Below are 22,290 nucleotides of genomic sequence, written 5' to 3'. Positions count from 1 at the left end.
GTTGCCATGGTCATGTTCTCGCAATGAGAACACGAACCATCCACAAATGCTGCCTCAGTGTGAGCGCAGCCCAGACACGTGAGGCAGCGCCTGTGGCCATCGGAGGCGGAGAGATAATGACCGCATCCAGGAATTACACAAAGACGGATCTTTAAAAAGACGCGTCTTTAAAAAGTTGTTCACTTCAATGTGCTGCTCTAATAGAGGAAAATATACTCTTTGCAGAGATATATACTCTCTTAGTAGCGCTGTCGAAGCGCTGAGGGGCGTAGTCTGCACTAAGCATGCAGAAGGAGAGAAAGCCGCTGGAATGCATCGTATATCCAACAGCATATGCTTCTATCTGAGGTGAATGGACCGGCAGTGCAATTCAGCTCACTGACACACAACCGCTCGGCTCCGAAGAAAAAATCTGAATGAGTGGTTGCGAGCCAGCTCCTTTTATACCCGTAAGTCCGGAGGTGTGGCTTGCAAATTCCACTCGCCAATTCTCACTGGCCTTTTCTCAAAGATTAGAGGTGTTTGGGGCTCCCAAGGGCGACCCCTAGTGTCACTACATCGACACAACGTTGAGTGAGTGACAGAAAGGGAACTACAGATAATAATGCAATACTGATAATTACTGATAATAATGCAATACTGATAATTACTGATAATAATTTAATACTGATAACTACAGATAATAATTTAATACTGATAACTACAGATAATAATTAAATACTGATAATTACTGATAATATTACATTACTGATAATTACAGATAATTATGCAATACTGATAATTACTGATAATAATACATTACCGATAACTACAGATAATAATTTAATACTGATAATTACTGATAATACATTACCGATAACTACAGATAATAATTTAATCCTGATAATTACTGATAATAATGCAATACTGATAATTACAGATAATAATGCAATACTGATAATTACTGATAATAATTTAATACTGATAACTACAGATAATAATTTAATACTGATAACTACAGATAATAATACATAACCGATAACTATAGATAATAATACAATACTGATAACTACTGATAATAATGCAATACTGATAATTACAGATAATAATTTAATACTGATAACTACAGATAATAATTTAATACTGATAACTACAGATAATAATACATAACCGATAACTATAGATAATAATACAATACTGATAACTACTGATAATAATGCAATACTGATAATTACTGATAATAATTTAATACTGATAACTACAGATAATAATTTAATACTGATAACTACAGATAATAATGCAATACTGATAATTACAGATAATAATACATAACCGATAACTACTGATAATAATGCAATACTGATAATTACAGATAATAATGCAATACTGATAATTACTGATAATAATTTAATACTGATAACTACAGATAATAATTTAATACTGATAACTACAGATAATAATACATAACCGATAACTATAGATAATAATACAATACTGATAACTACTGATAATAATGCAATACTGATAATTACTGATAATAATTTAATACTGATAACTACAGATAATAATTTAATACTGATAACTACAGATAATAATGCAATACTGATAATTACAGATAATAATGCAATACTGATAATTACTGATAATAATTTAATACTGATAACTACAGATAATAATTTAATACTGATAACTACAGATAATAATACATAACCGATAACTACTGATAATAATTTAATACTGATAATTACTGATAATAATTTAATACTGATAACTACAGATAATAATTTAATACTGATAACTACAGATAATAATACATAACCGATAACTATAGATAATAATACAATACTGATAACTACTGATAATAATGCAATACTGATAATTACAGATAATAATGCAATACTGATAATTACTGATAATAATATATTACCGATAACTACAGATAATAATGCAATACTGATAATTACTGATAATAATGCAATACTGATAATAACTGATAATAATTTAATACTGATAACTACAGATAATAATGCAATACTGATAATTACTGATAATAATGCAATACTGATAATTACTGATAATAATATATTACCGATAACTACAGATAATAATTTAATACTGATAATTACTGATAATAATGCAATACTGATAATAACTGATAATAATTTAATACTGATAACTACAGATAATAATGCAATACTGATAATTACTGATAATAATGCAATACCTTTCATAGATAATACCTTATTTATAAGTCTCTGATAAACACACATACTCACACTAAAACTGTGGTTTCCAGTGGATGTGTGTTCATTGTGATGTTATGCTCCACATCTGTCACCATCTGATTGCTGACAGAAACACGTCCATAAACTATAATTCAGTGAATTTAACAAAAAACAAACTGAAAAGATCAGTTTGGTACCATTACTTTTCCCCCCATTATGTTTAAACTGCTCAATGTTGTCAAGGTGATCTTTAATTTGTGTACTTCACTATTATCAATTAATTAATATTTTAAATAATGTTAATTTTACATAGACTAATTAACAGCTGTTAGAAAATAATTTTTGCACCGTCAAAGGACAACATCACAGTTATCATGCAAACATGAACATGAAAATAACAGACAAGCCAATAAATGGTAGCAAAATATGTTTATTAATTTTGATATTTACTGGATTAGTTAGGTATAGATATGTTCTAATTTACTGACATTATTACTGGTATGATTTAGTAATACAGATGCAATAGAAGTATTTATTTGCTGAACTTTATTTTTAGAATGGGCATGATTTTTATTTGATAAAAAGTTATTTATGTATTTATTTATTGTGACTTTAGGAAAATACGTGTTTCTTCCTGCAGAACACGTGCAATTGTAATTTACTCATTTCCTCAGCTGCTGTAAGATAGCCTCATCAAGACCAATTTGTTTCTTTTTCTAATTTTCATATGATCATAAGTAATGTAACTTAAACTGACAAAATCTAACTTCTAAACCATAGTGAGCTGCATTGCTGTCCACTGCCTAAATAGGAAGCTACCTTCTAAGGCAGCATTATACATGAAATAGAATCTCATAAGTGACTGATTTTGAAAGCTCTTCATAGGCAGCAACTCTGTGTGCTGTACAAATAGTGCTCTCCAGATGAAGTGTGCAAGAGACTCGACTCACTTGATTCTAATAAAGTTTAAAAATAGCATGTTGCTGAGCTAATGACATAATGCTCTAATACACACAAAAAGACAGAGGAGATTGAATCAAATATTCCACAGTTAATTAGTTTGGACTATTTTTATTGATACTTTTCAGCATTGAATGAAATGTATTTAATACTGATATTAATAATAATATGATCCCTGAGTCAGTCAACTTCTTAAAACACAGTTCTAACATATCACAGAATCACAGTTATCACAATTTAAGTTGCATGTGAATAAATTCATAAAGACATAAAAGTTTTTACATGACACTTTGGATATTTTCCTTTGAGATTAAAGAAGCAGATATTTAACAGCAACAATACAGAACAACATCTGATTGTTCATGTTTCATATCCGTTTTTGGAAGGGTTTTTGGTTTGATTTTACAGAAACAACTCACATTTGTAGTTCATATCTTCCATCATGTAAATGCTGTACACTCTGAAATCTATTGAGCTCCACCTGTGAAAGAGAGAGAGAGAGAGAGAGAGAGAATACAACAGAAAAACAAATGAAAGTCTCCTTCATTCTCAGAACATTATGAGTGCAGTAAGTTATTGTTTGTGTAATGGCAGTTGTAGCACAGTGTTCTTCAGTTCACTTCTGAACTCAACTCACACAACTTCACACAAATCCACAACACACACAAAACACATCAGATACATACAGAATGAACAACAGAAACTAGCATAAAATTATTAGTGCTGTTTGGTAAAAATCCAGTCACGTTTAATCACCGTTCTATATGAATCCCTCACACTCTGGAGACATTTTTTAATGATTTCCCACCTAAACGGCAGACAGAAAAAATGGTTTGTAACTCTAAGAAAATAATATGGTGTATCGATTGCATGGAATCATTTTTATAGAAAACCTATTGAAATGTAAAAAGTAATTCAGCTTTAGACACTGCTAAGAAAACACACCAAAAAGTAGGTGTACGAAACAAAAATTCAAAAAAGAAACAAAAGTTAACCATTATTGTTATTCTTCCAGTCACAATTTGTGCTGCAAAAATCAATGACAGCTGTAACTAATCAATTCTGGTAAGTAACCACAGTATAAGCGGGATAATCCACTGCTTTGCGTTGGGTGTTTTTTTGCCTCCATGTCACACCTAGCTGTCTATTACCTCTTACATATATGCAAGGCTTGACACTGACTTTTTGGCTCACCAGTCACTGTGGCTAGGGATGTTCCAAAGTCATTAGCCACACATCGTTTTCACTAGCCAAAATCTCCTGCCCTACAAAAACTAATAAATTTAACTGGACAGTTTTACTGCATGCATTTGGACATTTTATTTGAATGAGAATTATACGAGTTGAGCAGGACACAGGCCTAGTGATTTCAATCTGAAGGCAAACATGACCACTTAGAACAGGAGTAAAACTGTGTTTATAAATTGTCCATAATTAATGGAAGTCTAGACTTTGAACCTCATCATTCTAAATTGTACTTGCCCATATAAACATTCACCATTGTTCTTCCATTGTAACAGTGGTATTTGTAATGATAAGTCATAACCACAGACCTCATTACTGTGGTTAGTGTGACTATATTACAGTAATCAACATGATGAAATTTGAGTGAGGGTGTAGTTTGAAAAGTCTTGTCATTTATGTTGGTCCTCATCAGTGCTGTTAATGTCAAGGCTGTCTCGCCGTTTGAGATGTTTGACATCCTCCAAAGCACTGTATTGTAGAGAATTATAGAGTTTTGTGGTCTGTGCCGCAATGTTGAGTGAAGCCTGGTTGAATCGAGGGATCCGCTCTCTCCGCAATATACCACGCTTCATTTGCTCCTCACAAATGCACATGTCAGATGGGAAGAATATTTAGGGTTTATAAAATACTGAACAGAAGATAAATAGAGTAAAATTTGCTTTGGCAGCCTGACATTCACAGAATTTGTCACTTGCCAAATTGGCTAGTAAGATTAAGAGTCACACGTCACTGCCATGATCTACCCGACTCTGGCGGCTGAACAGGTGTTAATGTCAAGCCCTGCTTAAGGCACATCACATTTACCTTTGCAAGGTGAAATTACGCAGGTGAAATACAGTCATCTCAATGGGAATCTGCACAATCATGAATTTCACGCGATGGGTTTCTGTTGGCGAAGAATTTTCCCTTGCAAATGTTTAATGGATTTGACAGGCGAATTCGCCACATTTACTACTAGAAAGTTTCTTGTTTTGGCAGTGACCTCAGTGTGGGCGGTGCTTCGTACACAGCTTCACTGAATATTCACAAAGGACAAAGATATCATTTTAATGTCAAGTTTCTTGTGAATTTCACTCTCAGAGTCCGCGCCTTTATACGACGTCAATACTTCCACGAGTTAGGAATTTGTTACCGGATGACAATGACTAAAGGATTTGAATCTGAAATGTGACGTAACATTTAACAAAACTGAAGATTTTTGTGGTATATTTGATAAATGTATATTTTATACAGCATATTTTTTTGTTTAGAATTTTTTAGAAGTGGAATTAGCTCAAAATTAAAGGTGCTGTAATTGGTTTTTAGCCGCTCTACTTCCACGAGATTGGATTAGCCTCCTCTTTCCAAAACCCCCTCCAAAGATATCAAATTTATTGAGACCAACATCATGCAGAAACGGTTGTTAAAAACAACAGCAGCAAAGTGGCACCTTCAGCTGACAACTGTTATGAACAACATGGCTTAAAAATGACAGTAAGTCTCAATAATTTGCTTCAAAAACAGCACTATGAGAACGCACAAAATGATTGACAAGATGAAAGCATCATTGTCCGCGGCTCACTGACACATTTTGTTTGCTGTTAACAGAGTCTAGAGCTGTCACAAAAAAATGCTGAGATATCTTAGAACACTTATTTCAGTAATATCTCTCAGGATTTACATTTCCATAAAAAAATTGCTCACAGCACCTTTATCATTTTTATTTGGAGTTCTGAACTTCTTAATATGTACATTATTGCCTGCAATTGTATAATCAGAATTTTTAGCTAATTCTACCTCTTAAAAAATCATCAGTTTGGTTAAAATGACACATGTCTAGAATTCAAATGCTTTAGTTATTGTTCTAGCTCCATAAATTGCATTAATATCAGTAGCGAACCACAGTGGAGTTCTCATGAACCTTACCAATGAAACAGCCCAAAGAATCTGGATATAAAACACAATGCTTTGCATAATTTAGTGTGTAAGAGGACAGCAAATGTATATTAATTTTGGCAAGCCAAGCAGTCTGCAATAATTAAAACAAAGGAAACTATACAGGACTGGTGTGTGTGTGTGTGTGTGTGTAAGGTATGTATGTTAGCAGAGGTGATTCTTAATAATAATCTCAAACACTTGTTCATTAATTCATTTAAGAAGCTTCTTCCAACAATCCGGGCACAAACTCTTTATTTTCTTTCCCCTGAATGAAGTGAAAAGTGCATTTGTTATTTTTAAAGTATACAATTTGTGCACCTCTCATCCAGCAATAATGGAGCATCTACAAAATCTGAAACTGGGGAAAGGATTCTGCCAGGTGTTTAGCAGCTTCAGTGCTACACAAGAAGAGCTGGGCATCACCTTGACCAACTGCCGGTTCTTCAAGAACAATGACATGGATGCCATGTAAAAATAAATCACTTGCTCAAGAAAGCTACGTTCCATATTTTGCTATGTTTAAACTTGCCTTTGTGTTTCTAGGTTTGATGAGTACTTTGCATCCAAAAAAGGAGGTCCCTGATATAATCCCAGTGACGTAGGTCTCCTTCCCTTCTGCTAAAGAGCCCACCTGAACGGACAACATGCATTGCCGAACGTCACATAACTGGGGAATTTTGTTTAGGTCAGTCATGCAGTTGTGAAAGATGAGTGCTTTGAGCACATTTTTAGGATAAGATGTGTTCTGCTGTGATTCCTCTAGTGCTCGAAATCTCAGGTGCTTCTACTGTTCTTGGTCATATTCTTTACATGCTATAGACCTTCTGCTTCACAAAAGAAGGCTGAAGGAAAAAGGCATCCAATTAAACTAGATTAAATTAAATGATCCTTTGCTGCCCTCTAATGATGTGTTGAAGAAAACAGGGGTCTGGTTCATTGAGTATTCCCTAAGCAAATACAAATTTTCCAAGTTGTCTTGGCAGTAATTGCTCATTGTCTGTCATTTTCTTCCAACTTATGCTGCCATAACACACACACAAACACACACACACACACACACACACACACACACACACACACACACACACAAATACATCAGGGACTGAACTGACCATAAATAAATCTTTTATTTACAATTCTACTAAAAATATTGACACAAGAAAATTCTGTATAATTCATATGAATAGTTATCAGGTTAATGCAAAAAAGGGGAAAATGCATTCAGTACATCATTAAGAAATAGCTTTGTGTTTTGGCTGAACATCAAACTGAAGTGAAGGGTATTTAAAGAGTCATTCAGCTGGTCTGTTGCTCATTGTGCGTCTTTAAAGAGAGGTTGCAGTAATGACCTCGGCCAGATCCTCTGTAGTCAGTTGTGGTCGTCCCTCCAGATGTGAACAAGGCTCATTGTGGTGTTGATAGAAATGAGACGGATGGCTCCTGATTCTGTGACACACAGGGACTTGACGTTGTTCAGATGTTCTGGGGTGGAATGTGTAGCCATAGTCTCTCCAGGATGATGACACATTAGCTGAATGATGTCCAAATGCTGACGTATGATGTGCTATTTTGTATCCACTGCTTCCGACAGGAGTGCTGGAGACGTTTGTTGAAATCTCTCTTGTTCTCCTGCACAGTCCACCCATTGATACAGAACAGGCAGAATCTGAAATGAAGCATCCATAAGTTGAACTTAAAATGTATGGGAATATTTTCTTGATGCGGATATTTAAGGCTAAACAGATCTTTCGGATATCAATTATTTCAATTATTGAAAATACATAATTAAAGCTAGTTGCCTACAGTTTACCAAACAAAATGCATGCACGTGCTAAAAATAAAACTCACAGCTGGTTTGCTGATGTCCCATGGCAGAAATGTTCTTGCCTGTATCTCTACCGATATCAGAGTCACTATCATTAAAGTCACTGTCACCTTTCCCACTGTCCTTCGTGCTTGTCAGATCAGTGGAAACAATGCCGCTGTGAACAGAATAACACAAGTCATTACATCACCTCCACCCAGATCAAATGGAGTCTTGGTCTTAAAAGAGGAGCTCAATGCATATATAAATATCAAATGATCACTCCATTTATTTCCACTTGATACTGGTGCTGCTTGTAGGGTGTAAATTTGCATTTAAGAAATTTTTTATAGAAATAAATCACAACATATATTGCATTCAAATATACAAAACTAACCTCATTTGAACGGTGTATCTGTCACCTTGCCAGATGGTTATAGGATAAACAATGGGCTTCTTGAAGAGGAGGTGGAACATCTAAATGGGAAATAAATACAGTAAATCAGAATTCATGGAAGATTAATTAAAAAATATGATTGTTGCCTAAACCAGGGGTTTTAATACTTTTTCATACCGATGACCTCAAATATAACCCCCACTGTAAGAGAACCTCCTTTTGAAAACATCGAGTCAACTATGTATTTTGTCAAATTAAAACGTTTTTTCTTTTTTTTTTTTTTTTTTATGTCATTATTCTAAATTCAAAGCAAATTATTCAAATATTATCTGGAAAATATTTAGCTTGTATCAAGTTCACAATGTACCTTTTTTCTAATCAGAGTAATGTTAGATTTCTGTATTTATAGAGTTTTCTATAATTAAATAATAATTACATTTGTTTTTTATTTATTTTTTACTGTTAAAAGATATGGCTGTCAACAGAATAAAATACTCTAATGATTTGTCACAATAATGTCAAATTTGGTCATCTTTACTTTTTATAATTTTATTTTATTTTTTACTTTTTTTAACTTTTTGTCACTAAAAAGTTCTGGTTGAAAACGTCATGGTTACTGGTGTAACCTCCGTTCCCTGATGGAGGGAACGAGACGTTGGTGTCGATGTAGTGACACTAGGGGTCATTCTTGGGAGCCCGAGACACCTCTGGTCTTTGATAAAAGGCCAATGAAAATTGGCGAGTGGTATTTGCATGCCACTCCCCCGAACATACGGGTATAAAAGGAGCTGGTATGCAACCACTCATTCAGGTTTTACGCTGAGGAGCCGATATAAGGTCTGGCCATTTCAGCGGGTAGTTCAACGTTGTGGCAGGAGGGACCAACGTCTCGTTCCCTCCATCAGGGAACGGAGGTTACACCAGTAACCATGACGTTCCCTATCTGTCACTCACTCGACGTTGGTGTCGATGTAGTGACACTAGGGGTCCCTATACAAAATGCCACAAGGCTGAACTGTGTTACGTGAACTGGCGGTGTGTGGTGGGCAGACTTGCTGTGTGCCTCATAGCCAGCGCACCAGGTCGACACGTAACCTCCCCCAACATAGTTATGAGTGTCGAACGGCCCTTTTTAGGGACAAGTCGACTACCCAAAGATAGAGACGGGCTTAACCCAGTCGTGGCCTCTTTTCCCCTTCTCTTTTTCCACTACCTAAAAAAAGAAGGGGGATTATCCGACTGGGCCGCCAGGTCGAGTCGGGGGGTGTCCCTCCCAAGGGGAGGACACCGCGGAGACCACACCCAACCCCAGAGAGGGGGGGATATTTAAGTGGAAAAATACATCACATGGTCTTTCCAACCATGTGGAGAGCCTTCAAGGTAGATCCTGCCCAACGGGGGAGGAGGTACTACAACATGGAGACTGGGGCAGAGGGGCTCTGCCCAAGGAAGACGCAGTTTGCCAGCAGGGAAACGAGTTAGCGGAAGATATAGATCGCATGGGGTTAGCCTTACAGGGAACCGCCACATGCGGAGCACCTACCCCAGCACCGGGCTCTTAGCTAGCGCGTGTACTGGGCCGGCAGTGAGTTTCTCCGAAGACTCGACTGCCACAGGGCTTGGAGGAAATCAACCAGGGAACAACTTTTGTGAACACTACTGGGAATTAACAGCGCACATCTTCAGCTCAAAAGGAGGTGAAAGGCGCTATGTGCAAGCGATACACCTGGCCGGCTATCCCGGGCTTATCCGCTTGTGTTGCGTGCCACTACCTGGGACGAAACCGGTTCCACCCGGAGGTTGTAGAACCTTGCAAAGGTGTTGGGTGTTGCCCAGCCCGCTGCTCTACAAATGTCTGTTAGAGAGGCACCTCTGGCCAGGGCCCAAGAAGCCGCTACACCACGGGTAGAATGGGCTCGTAGCCCTACCGGGGCCGGCATGTCTTGGGCGAGATATGCCATAGATATGGCATCAACGAGCCAGTGGGCGATCCTCTGCTTGGAGACAGCGCTTCCTTTCCGCTGTGCACCTAAGCAGACAAAGAGCTGCTCAGAGAGTCTAAAGCTCTGCGTGCGATCCAAATAGATGCGCAAAGCGCGCACCGGACACAGCAATGCCAGGGCTGGGTCTGCCTCCTCCTGGGGCAGCGCTTGCAGGTTCACCACCTGGTCCCTAAAAGGAGTGGTGGGAACCTTGGGCACATAGCCCGGTCGGGGTCTCAGGATCACGTAAGAATAACCCGGACCGAACTCTAGGCACGTTTCGCTGACAGAGAACACTTGTAGGTCACCTACCCTCTTGATGGAAGTGAGCGCAGTCAGGAGGGCAGTCTTCAGGGAGAGTGCCTTAAGCTCGACTGACTGCAAAGGCTCAAAGGGGGCTCTCTGTAGGCCCTGAAGAACTACGGAGAGGTCCCATGAGGGAACGAAGAGCGGTCTGGAGGGATTCAGCCTCCTAGCGCCTCTTAGGAACCTGATGATCAGGTCGTGCTTCCCTAAGGACTTACCGTCAACTGCGTCGTGGTGTGCTGCTATGGCAGCAACGTACACCTTCAAGGTGGAAGGGGACAGCCTCCCTTCCAACCTCTCCTGCAGGAAGGAAAGCACTGATCCGACTGCACATCTCTGGGGGTCTTCGTGTTGAGAAGAACACCACTTAGTGAACAGAGACCACTTCAAGGCATACAGGCGCCTCGTAGAGGGGGCCCTAGCCTGAGTGATCGTATCTACCACCGCGGGTGGTAGGCCACCTAGGTCTTCCGCGTCCCGTCCAGGGGCCAGACATGGAGATTCCAGAGGTCTGGGCGCGGGTGCCAGAGGGAGCCCCGTCCTTGAGAAAGAAGGTCCTTCCTCAGGGGAATTTGCCAGGGGGGAGCTGTCGCGAGGAGCGTGAGGTCCGAGAACCATGTCTGGGTGGGCCAGTAGGGTGCTACCAGGATGACCTGCTCCTCATCCTCCCTAACTTTGCACAGTGTCTGTGCAAGTAGGCTCACTGGGGGAAACGCGTATTTGCGAATGCCAGGGGGCCAGCTGTGTGCCAGCGCGTCTATGCCGAGAGGAGCCTCGATGAGGGCGTACCAGAGCGGACAGTGGGAGGATTCTTGGGAGGCGAACAGGTCCACCTGAGCCTGACCAAATCGACTCCAAATCAGTTGGACCACCTGGGGGTGGAGTCTCCACTCTCCCCTGCGGGGAACCTTCCGTGACAGCGCGTCCGCTGTAGCGTTGAGGTTGCCTGGGATATGAGTGGCTCGCAGCGACTTGAGGTGCTGCTGACTCCGGAGGAGGAGACGGCGGGCGAGTTGTGACATACAGCGGGAGCGCAGACCGCCTTGGCGGTTGACATATGCTACCACTGCCGTGCTGTCTGTCCGAACTAGCACGTGCTTGCCCTGGATCAACGGCCGGAACCTCCGCAGGGCGAGCTGAATTGCCAGTAACTCGAGGCAGTTGATGTGCCAATGCAGCCGCGGACCCGTCCAGAGGCCGGTGGCTGCGTGCCCGTTGCAAACAGTGCCCCAGCCCGTCTTGGAGGCATCTGTCGTGACCACGATGCGCCTGGAGACCAGTTCTAGAGGAACACCTGCTCGTAGAAACGAGAGGTCGGTCCAAGGGCTGAAAAGACGGTGACAGACCGGTGTAATGGCCACGCGGTGTGTCCCGTGGCGCCATGCCCATCTCGGGACTCGAGTCTGGAGCCAGCGCTGAAGTGGCCTCATATGCATCAACACGAGCGGGGTGGCCACCGCCGAGGATGCCATATGCCCCAGGAGCCTCTGAAAAAGTTTCAGTGGAACCGCTGTTTTCTGTTTGAACGCCTTCAAACAGGCCAGCACCGACTGGGCGCACTCGTTCGTAAGGCACGCCGTCAGGGAGACCGAGTCCAACTCCAAACCGAGAAAAGAGATGCTCTGAACCGGGAGGAGCTTGCTCTTTTCCCAGTTGACCCGAAGCCCTAGTCGGCTGAGGTGCGAGAGCACCAGGTCCCTGTGTGCGCATAACACGTCTCGAGAGTGAGCTAAGATTAGCCAGTCGTCGAGATAGTTGAGAATGCGAATGCCTACCTCCCTTAACGGGGCAAGGGCAGCCTCTGCGATCTTCGTAAAGACGCGAGGAGACAGGGACAGGCCGAAAGGGAGGACTTTGTACTGATACGCCCGACCCTCGAACGCGAACCGCAGGAAGGGTCTGTGTCGAGGAAGGATCGAGACGTGAAAGTACGCGTCCTTCAGGTCTACCGCCGCAAACCAATCCTGATGCCGGACGCTCGCTAAAATGCGTCTTTGCGTCAGCATCTTGAACGGGAGTCTGTGTAAAGCCCGGTTCAGTACTCGCAGGTCCAAGATTGGCCGCAACCCACCGCCTTTCTTTGGTACGATGAAGTAGGGGCTGTAAAACCCTTTCTTCAACTCGGCTGGAGGGACAGGTTCTATCGCACCCTTCCGTAGGAGGGTAGCAATTTCCGCGCGCAGGGTAACAGCGTTTTCGCCCTTGACGAAGGTGAAGTGAATACCGCTGAACCTGGGCGGGTGCCTGGCGAACTGAATCGCCTAGCCGAGTTGGACGGTCCGGATCAACCACCGTGATGGATTGGGAAGCGCAAGCCATGCGTCCAAATTCCATGCGAGGGGGACCAAGGGGACAACATCGTCGGACGTACCGGAAGGTGGGGCCTCACGGCGGGGCGGAGCGCGAGGTGCCACAGCATGTCGTGGCCGTGCTGAGTCTAGGGACATCGAAGCACTTACCTGGCTCCTTGTGACCACCCCCGGAACAGCCTGGGACGGGGGAGGAAGAGGCCTGTCCTCGCGACCCGTGGAGGCTGTCACATCGGGGGTGGATTTGTGCCACAGCTGGGCGCTCAGGGGTGAAAAGGGCACCGCTGGAGCGCCAATCCTGCAAGATAAAACCCGTGGACGGTAGTCGTGGTGACGACCGTACACACCGGGTATGTGACCCAGGGAGGAAGGAAGCCGCTCTTTTGTTGAATGTTGGGTACCGCAGCCACTTGGGCGTGTGGCGAAATCAAACGAAAAGGCAACAAAAGATTTTCCACCCGGCTCTCCACCGGGGGATGGAGTGGTCTTTCTACCAGCTCCAGGTGAGTGGGTTCCCTCGTCCCTGGGTTGCCCGTCTCAGGGGCGCCTCGAAGACCTCTGTGGGAACCGTGTCTTGTCGGCCTCGCCCATCTCGACCAGGTTGAGCCACAGGTGGCGCTCCTGGACCACTAGTGTGGCCATCGTCCGCCCAAGAGACCGCGCTGTGACCTTCGTCGCCCGGAGGGCGAGGTCGGTCGCCGAGCACAGTTCCTGCATCAAATATGGGGTGGAACTACCCTCGTGCAGTTCTTTCAGTGCCTTGGCTTGGTGGACCTGCAGGAGAGCCATGGCGTGCAGGGCAGAGGCGGCTTGTCCAGCAGCGCTGTAGGCCTTGGCCATCAGGGACAACGTGAGCCTACATGGCTTGGAGGGAAGCTTAGTGCGTCCATGCCAGGTGGCGGCGCTCTGCAGGCATAAGTGCACTGCGAGCGCCTTATCCACCGGGGGAATCGCCGTATAGCCCCTGGCCGCCCTGCCATCGAGGGTAGTGAGAGCGGGGGAACTGTGGAGTCGGAGTTGGGCAGTAAAAGGTGCCTCCCACGACTTCGTCAGCTCCTCATGCACCTCCGGGAAGAATGGCACTGGAGCGGGGCGCGGCCGGTCTGAGCGGTGCCGCGAGCCCAGAAACCAATCATCAAGCCACGAGGGTTCAGGGGAGAGCAGAGGGTTCCACTCTAGCCCGACGCTCGCGGCCGCCCGGGAAAGCATGTCCGTCATTTCGGCGTCGGCCTGTAACTGGGCGACCGTTCCCGAAGGGGGAAGCCCAGCTGAGGCTTCTGCGTCCGACTGGACAAGCCCGCTCTCCGATGCTGCGCTCGAAAGCTCATCATCTTCGCGGGCCTCGAACGAGAAGCCAGACTCGCCGTGCGACGAGCCGGCGAACTCATCCGGAAGCCCGATTGGGGCAGACGAGCGTGCTGGGGAATGGGAGGTCCGCGGGGGGATACCCGGTGGAGGCGATCCCATTGAGGTCCCCAAATCTTACGAAAGCAAGCCGCGACCGCAACATTGCCATGGTCATGTTCTCGCAGTGAGAACATGAGCCATTCATAAACGCTGCCTCCGTGTGGGTCGCGCCCAGACACGAGAGACAGTGATCATGACCATCCGAAGTTGAGAGAAAATGACCGCAACCAGGAATAACACACGAACGGAAAGGCATCTTTAGAAAGACGTGTCTTTAAAAAGAAGTTCCGTGTGTGCGCTCTTTTAGAGAAATATACTCTTTTAGAGGGGAAAAATGCTCTTTCGGAAAATATACTCTCTATTTTTTCTGCCGAAGCGCCCAGGGGCGTTCTCTGCAGTGCACCAGTGCAGAGGAGGGAGAAGCCACTGAAATGCGCCGTCAGATCCAGCAGAGGTGAATGAACAGTGCTATTCAGCTCAATGAGCATGACCGTTCGGCTCTGAAGAGAAAATCTGAATGAGTGGTTGCATACCAGCTCCTTTTATACCCGTATGTTCGGGGGAGTGGCATGCAAATACCACTCGCCAATTTTCATTGGCCTTTTATCAAAGACCAGAGGTGTCTCGGGCTCCCAGGAGTGACCCCTAGTGTCACTACATCGACACCAACGTCGAGTGAGTGACAGATAGGGAACAACAGTAAGTAGTAAATAACAGTATATAATCCTACCTTGCTGTCTGAATCTTGACTTTGCTCCTCATAAGAATAAGATGAGTCTTCTCTTGTAGAGGAAATTTGCTCACTGACAGTAGCACCGGATTCATGGCATCTGCTGGAATCGGATGAGTCATTAGTGTCCATTGAGTCCGGAGCCTTAACGAAGAAACGTTCTGAGTTTGGGTTCTCTTTCCCAAAGTATGGTTTTCTTTGGCTGGGCCTGTGTGAGAGTGCAACAGCAAGAACAGCAACCAATAGGAGCACGCAACCAGCTCTGAGAAGAAGAATAACAATGAGGAAAGCTTTGAGGTTTGTCCTTTGTTGTTCTTCACTTTCTTCTACGCCAGTCATTTCAATAGATACGAGCACCTGCTCCTCAACAAGCTGTTCCTCCGTGACCACAAAACGTATATTGGCAGTGCAAGAAAAAGGAATCCTGCCACCACTTTTATCTCTAGGAAGTCTCCTCGCTAGTAACTTAGACTGTATTTCAACACGATATCACCTGTATTTCTGCTTATGAAAAACATTCTTGATTTGTCTTCTAGTAGGCTGAAAGAAAGTTTACTGTTTACACCATCATCCATGTCGTGGGCTTTAACTTTTAGGGCAACGTAACCAGCTGGAGTATTGTATGGTAGAGACGTAAGCAGAACCATTAATGAGATCATGGTGAGTAATGACAGGAGCGTTGTCATTTTGACTTTGATGAGCGCTGAGCTCAACAGTTTTGACAAACCTCCATCAGTAGCCTCAATACTTACTTCTATCTGCTTTAAATGTTCATAATCCAGAGACTTTATTATAAACAGAGAGCCAGAAACAGAGTCCAATGAAACCAAAGTGCTCAGTGGAGCTCTGGCGATCTCGGTATCAATCATTTTATAAGTCACTTTTCCATTTGCCCCTGCATCTGGATCACGAGCAACTAAAGTGCTAATGTAAGAACCAGGTTCTTTGTTTTCCATAACTGAAAGTTCATAGACAGATTTACTAAACAGTGGAGGGTTGTCATTTTCGTCGCTCACCCTGATCGTGTATTGTCTTGAAGTGCTAAAAGGGGGCGAGCCCAAATCTTCAGCCGTAACCGTCAGATTGTATTCGGGAATCTTCTCTCTGTCCAAAGTGGCTGTTGTGATGATCATAAATGTGTCACCATATGCCTGTTGATGTTTAAAATGTTCATGTCCATTCAAACTTACATGCACGTGTCCTCTGACCCGGGGTCCTTATCCGTGGTGCTGATGAAAGCGACGAAGCTTTCCACTGCTGCAGCCTCAGTGATGTAAGCGATACCTTCACTCATGGATGTCATTGGTGTAATAGATATTTCGGGAGCATTGTTCACATCCACAATTTCAACAGTGACTCTACAAATGGACGGAATAGAGTCGACACCTAAATCGTACGCCTGTACATTTTCTTGTCTCATAGTCCACCTGTGATTTAAAAGTCACTGCACCGCTCAATGGATCAATTGAAAAAGAGTCCTTGATCTCATTGTCGACGCCTTCCACAAAATCATACCACACATCACTGTTTACGCCACTGTCAGGGTCCACCGCATGGAGTTTGAACAAAAGATAACCAGCCAGTGCATCCTCATGAAGCTCAACTTTAAGGGAATCAAGCTCAAACTGAGGGCTGTTGTCGTTGGAGTCTAAAACCTTGACTTTAACCATTACCATTCCCAGCTTCAGAGGATCGCCACCATCACTCGCCATAACTTGAAGAGTATAAGCGTCTTCTACTTCCCTGTCAAGTTCCTTCACCAGAATGAGTTGAGGATATTTAATGCCCTCCTCCCCACTCCTTGTCTCGATACTGAAATGGCTGTTCTGAAATAGGCGATAACTTTGGACATAATTGTTTCTGACATCCAAATCATTCGCGACTTCTAACGGGAACCGTGTGCCCACAGCCACATCCTCTGCAATCTTGAGTTGTGTCTTGTTATGGGTGAACTGAGGAGTGTGGTCATTGATGTCTCTTACCTGAATCTCCACATGAATAAGGTCAAACTTATCCTTTGAAATAACTATAACATCAAATGTGATGAGGCACAACGGAGGCTTTCCCGGTCTATGCGCTCTCCCACTGTCAAAAGACCGCCGTTCTTTTGTATTTTGATCAGAGATGAATTTCCCTCTTGCATGAAACGGAAGCTTGTGTTCGGATAATTGGCCGTGTCGATTTTCAGATCCAGTGACAGGTTCCCAATAACTGTTCCTGGTGTGGCTTCCTCGAATGTGTGAATATCTGGTGGTTGTGCCTCCCACTGTCCAGAGGGTAGCGACTACAACTAAACTAAGAGTCGCAAACAACTTTCTCACCTCCGTTTGTGTTCTATATTCGAATAACCGGCCATCCGAGGAAGGTTTGGAAGTTCAAGTATCCTCTCAGCAAAGTTCCTGTTAACAACTGAAGGTGTTTGGCACTGCTGAATTTAAGTCTCTGTATGCAAATGAGAGTCCAGACCAACAAATGGTCTTCCTCTGATGCACCAAAAAGGTGCCTGCCCATTTTTTCTCCCTTTCTCAGGGCCAAAGGTGCAAACTATGTGGGGCTTTTATCTTTAACAAACGGGAGATTTATGCAGAATCACTGAATGTACTAATCCTTAGTACGGATATTTTTTTGTTCTAAGTTTGGTAAACATTTGAATGTGTTTGGTCTCAACAAACACAAAAAACACAAACATTATAACTTTTTAACTCCTCTCCTATCATAACACCTATTTAAAGCAAAATCCATGTAGCAATGTTCAGTTTAATAATACATTTTGACATTGCAGTAGATGCCTTCATTGACTTGCATCACATTAAAAAGAACAAACTCTCTTCAACTTCACAGGTAAAACAGAGTGTGCTTATGTTGCACGTGACTATTAAAATATACTTTAATGTGAAATTTACATCAATGGTAAATACAATCGAAGGCTCTTTGCAAAACCTGACATTCTTAAAACACATAGATTGTGTCATTTCACAGGCTGTTGTGAACAAATGCAGGTCTGTGCCTTAACAACAACGTTTTCACACCATGTGAACCACAGAGCTAGTGGACTGTCAGCCAACCACATGCCAGTGCTGCAAAGTGCATCCATTTGTTCTTAGCACCTAACATGTTTAGAATGGAACTTACAGGACAGCTGCAAATCTCCTGCAGGAATAAAATAACGTTCTAAAGACTTTATCAGTTCTGCAGGACACCCTGCTCATTTCCTGCAGGAATAATCCTCCAGACAGTATCCTACAGGAAACCTGCTTTATGGAGGACAAAACACTGATCTGTGCTGTAATAATAGGTGAAAGTAATTCTAATACAGTGTCTTCTATTGCAGTGTACTAAAACAGTAGGGCAAGTGTTTACTTAGAAAAATAAGTAATGAATTTGAGAAATGGTCAGTGGCACACCATTTAAAGTGAACTTGAAAGTTATTTAATCATTGCTTTTGTTGCTTTCCAGGTTCAATGCATGTTAAGCAGTTGACAGCATTTGTGTCATAATGTTGATTATCACAAAAATTAATTCTGACTCGTTCCTCCTTAAAAAAAAAGCAGAAATGTGTGTTCCAGTGAGACACTTACAATGGAAGTCAATGGGGTCAATCTGTAAACATTAAAATACTCACTGTTTCAAAAGTATAGACACAAGACATGAACAATATGTGTGTTAACATGATTTTACTGTGATTAAATCTCTTACTAACCGCATCTGTGGAAAGTTCTAGACAATTTTACAACTTCATTACCATGATGATGTAATGTCAACAAACCCTAAAATAACTGTAATAATTTAAACAACTTTACAGCTCAAATAATACATGAGTTTAACAGAAGAATTAATGTAAGTGCTTTTATATATAAACTTCACATTTCTGCCTTTAAACCTTCAAAAATTGACCCCATTCCCACCTCCTCCTTTCACAACTTAAGAACCCCTCTACAAACATTAACAGCGTTTTTGCCCAGAAAAGAAAAACCAAAAAAACAGTCAATTGAAAACACGATGAGTCCAATAGTGGGGCATGTTGTCACACTACATGATTTTGTCACATTGGAACCTGCTATTACACAAGTGGTCTCATTTTAATATTGTTCTTCGCCTCTCTTTAAATGTGCACCTACATTAAACAGTCTATTAAAGGCTTTTCAGCAAAATTTAACAATTATGAAGCACAAACCATTCACGAAACAACAAAAATAGAAAAGGCAATGTATGCATAATAACGTTGATTTGGACAACAAATATTGTATTTGATAAATTGTAGAAATCTATCACCTTTAAAACACATGCAAAAACATGCCCTGTTTAAAGTGGTACAACATGCCCTGACTTGACTTTCATGAAGTATACCTTTGTCCTGTGAACACATTGTGCATGTTACAGTTGCAATCATTTATCAGAAAGAACTAGTGCATAATTTACTGATTATTAAGGATGTCAGTATTTGCTCTGACAATGATTTGATTTGTTTTTGATTATTTACCCAACAATTACGATGAAATCTGAAATTCAGTCCTGATTCGATTGAATTATTTTGGAACGATCCATAGTTCTTTTCAAAAATATGCAAAAAAATAAAAAATGAGGTAATTAAAGTTAATTAAGACAGCACCAGACTTCTTGAGCACTAGAGTCACAGGAGGTTTGGCGTGTGGCTGCAAATATAAACTGAAAATTATTTGTAATGTGACATGCATGTTCTCATTTTCTTGGGAAACAGTGTTTTTTTTTTTTGTTTTGTTTTTTTTTTTTAAATTTTAATGACCCTTTAAGCACCTAACAGACAAAAACACATTTCTGTTTGAGTTCATGTTTACTAATGTTTAATGCATTTAAAATGAATGATTAGATGTTCATCAAAATATGCATTTAGTAACCAGAAGTAATTAGAGTAGATTGCCTGTCAGTACCGGATTACATTTCAGAAGCAATCTACCCAGCTCTGTGTTTTTTTATTTACAAATAATGTAAATAAAATAAATAAATAAATGAAAAATATGTTGTGAATGACTGAAAAATTAACACTAACGAATTGTTACAATATATCCGGTACTGTGCAAAAGATTAAGGCAAATTTTAAATGTGGATGTTTTAAAAAAAATGTCCATGACTAATGTTTATTTATTGATGAACTTCTTACAAAGTGCACAGTTTTTTAAGGGTGTTCAAGCATCTCGAGAACTTGCAGAACACACTTCTCTGTATTTAGGATTCCCAGACTGATTCAATGATGTTGAGATGTTAAAGGAATGTTTGGAAATCTAAAATTGATATTGCCTAATGACACACTAAAGCAGTAGATATAAAATAACCATGTAAAGACAAATGGATTTGTGAAACATCTAATGGGCCCAAGACTTTTTCACAGTGCTGTACTTGCATTGCTAACACAGTGAAGGAAGCATGTGTGCTGCGTACATTTTAGAACAGTCTTTGCAATGGAAAATGGCCCCATGATGCCTTAAAATGCTGACTTTGAAGACAGTTTGAGAGGTGTCAGAACAGAGCCATTGTGTGTGTGTGTGTGTGTGTGTGTGTATGTGTGTGTGTGTGAATTTGCTGCAGCTCATAAACATGAGAAGCTGTGTTAATTCATTTAATAAACACTGTTGATGATGACTGAGAGCAGTGGTAAACAAACATTACATCACACACTCAAGAGCATCATCACAAGCACTTTAACTGGCACTGCAAACACTGACTAACATGTTTACACACACACACACACACACACACACTGTCCACACTTCAGTGACAGAGAAAAAGAGTGAGACCCCGTTTACACCCGATATTAAGATGTGTTTCGGGGTGATCAGCGTTAAATACGGGTGTGAACTGGGTGCAAAAAGTTTTGTGATAGTATCACAAAAATCACATACAGAGGTAGTCCAAAACACGTGACCACATCTCATATAAGATGTAAACACTAATCCGTCTTGTATGCGTCCCAAAGAACAGTGAAGCTTCGCCCCTCACCTGTCAATCAGCCACTGTGTTTAAATGTCGCCAGTTGCGAGTGGTTTAAAAATAAAACACACATGATATAAAAATTTGGAAAAGCTCATCCACAAGATTTTTCTGTTCAGAGTTTTTAAAAACAATCATTTACATTTACATTTTTATTTTTATTTTATTGTATATATATATATATATATATATATATATACACACACACACACACATACATGAGGTTTCAAAGCTCAGGAGACTTAATGGAGACCTCAGTTGAGTTTTATTTACCGTGAATACCAAGTTTGCCACAAATATTTCTCCTAAAAATATGGAGGAATTGATGAGAAATGTTTGAGTTCACATTGAGAGTTTTGACTGCAGACTGCACAATCTAATTGTTTTTTTGAGATCTCTGGTAAAACTCTAGAGGAGACACATGAGAGATTACAGAGAAACATCTGACTTCAGCAAACATCACCATTGAATCTCATCGCTGTCTAGGAGAAACAACTGAGGAATTCAAGACATCTCATTTATGATTTTGAGTTCACAGAATATCTTATACATCTGTCTGATATTATTATACAGAAACACACTGATGTATTAATGAAATCAGAGACCCTCCACGTGTGGACACAGGAGACACAATTTAGACGCATGTAAGCATGTTAATGTCAGGTGAAAACATTTACCTAGAAAGCAGAGTGCATTAACGGCAACATGTAATCAACGTTCAGCTGCTCAGCTGTGAGAGTGAGACCGCAGTTCTCTCAGATGTTCAGAGAGTATGACAGCGTTTATCTGTAACAACACACAGCGGAGATCAAACATTCTGTCAATATCACCCACACATCCTGCTGAGAGCACATGGAGATGTGTGAACACTCCACTAACCCTCACACAACACATCGTTTCAGCAGAGTCACACACGAACAGCTGTCCTGAATGCTCGCAAACAAACGGCCTGGAAACACTGTGCAAGTGTGTGTGTGCTTTAACAGGACAAGGGTCATTACACTCAGTGGATATGAGGACACACACACACACATACACACATACACACACACACACACACACACA

The 22,290-nt window shown here is 41.8% G+C and overlaps 1 pseudogene; it reads right to left on the bottom strand.

Moving 5' to 3' along the window:
- Positions 1-7,651: 7,651 nt before the first annotated feature.
- The window catches only part of LOC127429995 (protocadherin-8-like), a 73,090-nt pseudogene continuing 58,451 nt past the window's right edge, over positions 7,652-22,290 (bottom strand).

The sequence above is a fragment of the Myxocyprinus asiaticus genome, chromosome 39, assembly GCF_019703515.2.
Source record: "Myxocyprinus asiaticus isolate MX2 ecotype Aquarium Trade chromosome 39, UBuf_Myxa_2, whole genome shotgun sequence".
In the NCBI taxonomy this organism is placed as follows: domain Eukaryota; kingdom Metazoa; phylum Chordata; class Actinopteri; order Cypriniformes; family Catostomidae; genus Myxocyprinus; species Myxocyprinus asiaticus.
Note: the sequence above shows the minus strand (reverse complement) of the source record. Positions and strands in the feature narration are given on the sequence as shown.